The sequence below is a fragment of the Solanum lycopersicum genome, chromosome 8 (genome assembly GCF_036512215.1).
Source record: "Solanum lycopersicum chromosome 8, SLM_r2.1".
NCBI lineage: Eukaryota > Viridiplantae > Streptophyta > Magnoliopsida > Solanales > Solanaceae > Solanum > Solanum lycopersicum.
Window position 1 is genome coordinate 53,821,327 of NC_090807.1, and position 3,255 is coordinate 53,824,581.

Consider the following 3,255-nt stretch of genomic DNA (forward strand, 5'->3'; position numbering starts at 1 on the left):
TATATTATGTTTTCGTTAAATTTATCTGGCTAATACTGTTATAATTAAAACTATAAAGTATACACATGAATATTCACATGAGTATAAAAAATGTCTTACAAAAAATGTCTTGCTAATACAGTTATGATTAAAATACAAAAAATATCTTACTAATACCAACGTGATTAAGACTTGTACAATATACAGATGAATATAAAACCAAAACTTCAAAACATTAAAATTATGAAAAAAAAGTTCAAGAGTTTTTACAGTAAATTCTTATGTCCTCTATTTTATATATTTACTATCCTGGAATTCTTTGAATATGTCCATGTTATGAATTTATTTTATTTTTATGTCTTTAATGTGTATTTATTTTAAAGTGTAATTGGAAAATCGTATGAGTCACAAAAAAATATAAATACAAATTAGTGGTAAAATAAAATGAAACTGAAAATACATTTTTGGTGAAAAAATAAAATGTATAATAAGTTGTATTCAAACTTTATTTTATTTATATTTCAATATCCTGTCTTGTTATATTATTATTATTTGACTTTGAAATTGTAGTTACTATTTCACTGGACAAATTTATATTCTAAAATTTCAGGATATATTTCAATACCAGTTTGTATCAAAAGTATCAGGATGTACTTCAATATCTTTTTTGTTTGTATTTTCCTTCTTATAATATATTTTTCACAATTTTGTATTTCCCTTCTTATAATGTATTAATCACAAAAGAAAATCACAAAAAAAATTGAAATTCAAAAGAATAAAATCTGAAATACATAAATATGATGAATATCTTAATGAAATCACACAAAAATCGAACTTTTTTGGAAATTTTAATATACACCATAATCGGTGATTTTAAACAGCAAATCAAAGTAAATCTAAATAAATAATAAAAATTAACTTGCAAAACGATAAATCTCTTGAAGTAATAAAGAGATTTCGTTTAACAATCGAGAAATTTTTTTTGAATTAAAACATATATTTTAATGAATAATTCATGAGCACCTTAAAGAAAGAGAATCTGAAAACATGAAAGGTGGGAATAGAAACGTGAAAGGTGAAGAAGAAAGGTTTATAGGTATTGATTTATTTTTTTTAAAACGATTATTAATTTAGAATTGGTCCAATATAGGATTGTCTTCATAAATAAAATCAATTTTAAATAATAAATTTTGAAGATATATTATTTTCTAAAATATTATCTTTCAGACATTTTGAATAAATGTTTTAAAGTGTTATTTTTTGACTTATTGTATGGATATTATGACTTAATTGCTAATTTTCCATTTAGAATTTGCAATTATTAAACTATCAGGGGTTCACTAAAAAAATAAAATTAATTGGAACACTCTTCATATACTTGGTTTGTTTCAGTTTTCAAATAAATAAGAAATTTAGTCTTGTTTATCCCTTGAACAAAGTAATTTTCTTAAGTTGGCCTTTTTTTTAAGGCAACCTCGAAATATCTTTCTTTTAATTGCTGTAAATTAGTCAAATGATTTGCTTAGTTAAATCGATGTATAATCAATCATGTGTTGATAGATATTTTAAGTGTTCAAAAGCTTCTTCAAATATTGATAAGAATTTCTTACTCTACTTTTGAAATTCTAAAAAGATTTTTTTTTAATTAAGATTTTCTTAATTTCTTTTCAAAAATTAAATGACGATTTTTATAAATAGTGATAATATTTTAGACATTTCAAATTCATATTTTCCAAAAAGGTCAAAATCATGACATAATAAAAATGACGATCCGCATGAAAGATTAAACTAGGGTATAACCAATAGTTTTTTCTCTAACTATTGAAATTTGTATAATTAATATTCAAGTTTGTAAAAGCAATTACAATAATTAAAGAACACTCCGAATGCAAAAAAAGAAAATAAACCTTGAATTATTGCAACTCTAGCAAGAATATCATTTTCATGTCACAATAATGTCTATGAAAGCAGTAAACCAATAATGCTAAGAATTATTAGACAGAATTTCATAGCAAAGAACTGTAGAACCTATTTTTTATTTGCAGTTTGTAACACTGCAAGGGTCATCATGGGCTTCTCATTTGTCTTTTCGCCAATTTTCTTATAAGTCCAACTTGAAGACGAATAATGTCTTAGCTTCTGAACAATCCAAGCTAAAACACAAAAACTTTTTTTACCCAATAGAGTATAGCGAGCCTTGTAAAATTAAAATAAATAAATAAGGTCTTATTTATCGACTAATCTTAAACTAAGGCTTGTCTAAAATAAAATTCACGCTCACCTAACATTACACATTAATAATTGGACTCCCAAAGAAAAGTGCATCGAGAGTCAAAGAAGTTATTAATTTACATATATATACATGGATCACCCTTTAAATCAAATGAATAAAATAGAGCATACCACCAAAACACGTTTCAACCATCCAAATCTAAATACCCTATTTACAAACTAAACTAAGTGCGGCATCTTTGATACAGTGGGCATCATTCTGCTGCCTCAAAGGCCTTGTAAGCCGCTAGTTTGTGACAATGGTGACCATGGTTTTTATAGTGTTTATATATATATATATATATATATATATATATGGGCGGAGAACCCTGGCTAATGGGTGTCAAGCGACATTCCTTTATCAGAAAGTTATAATCTATAGAGGTTAAATTTTGATTTTATAAATATATATACAAGTATTGATACCTTTCTAGATAAGTTAAAAGTTTAGTTTAGTGATTAAGATATTGTAAAAATTCCTTAAGCTTATATATTTTGCTATAACTGTTAACATTCCTTGATGATAATCCTGAGTCCGCTTCTCTATATATTAGACAAAAAGAGAAAAAGGTTGACATTATTGGTTATGACTTCTTTAATATTTTACATTTGGTTGATTGATCATTTGTTTTTTGTCACAATTTGAAATGATTATATGTTAGTATCATGTGAGTGCACTTTCCTCCCACAGATTGCTGTTAGAAGATTCACTTCAATTCCAAATGTGGATTGATCCATTGATGACACATTTACACGTTTGATTAATAAGTTTAAAAATTTAATAATTAAAATAAGGAGTAGGTTAGGTGGAGATTATATTATTGATTCCTTAACGATGAAATGTTAAAATAAAATGTAGTGTATCCTCTTAACAAAAATTTAACATAAACAGTAAGGGGTTGTTTCATAGAGTGTATTGGATGCAACATAAGTTTTGTATTATTAGTACATTATTTGGTACACTTTCTCAACTTATGTGTAATTTTTCTTTTGGTAAGCATCTAT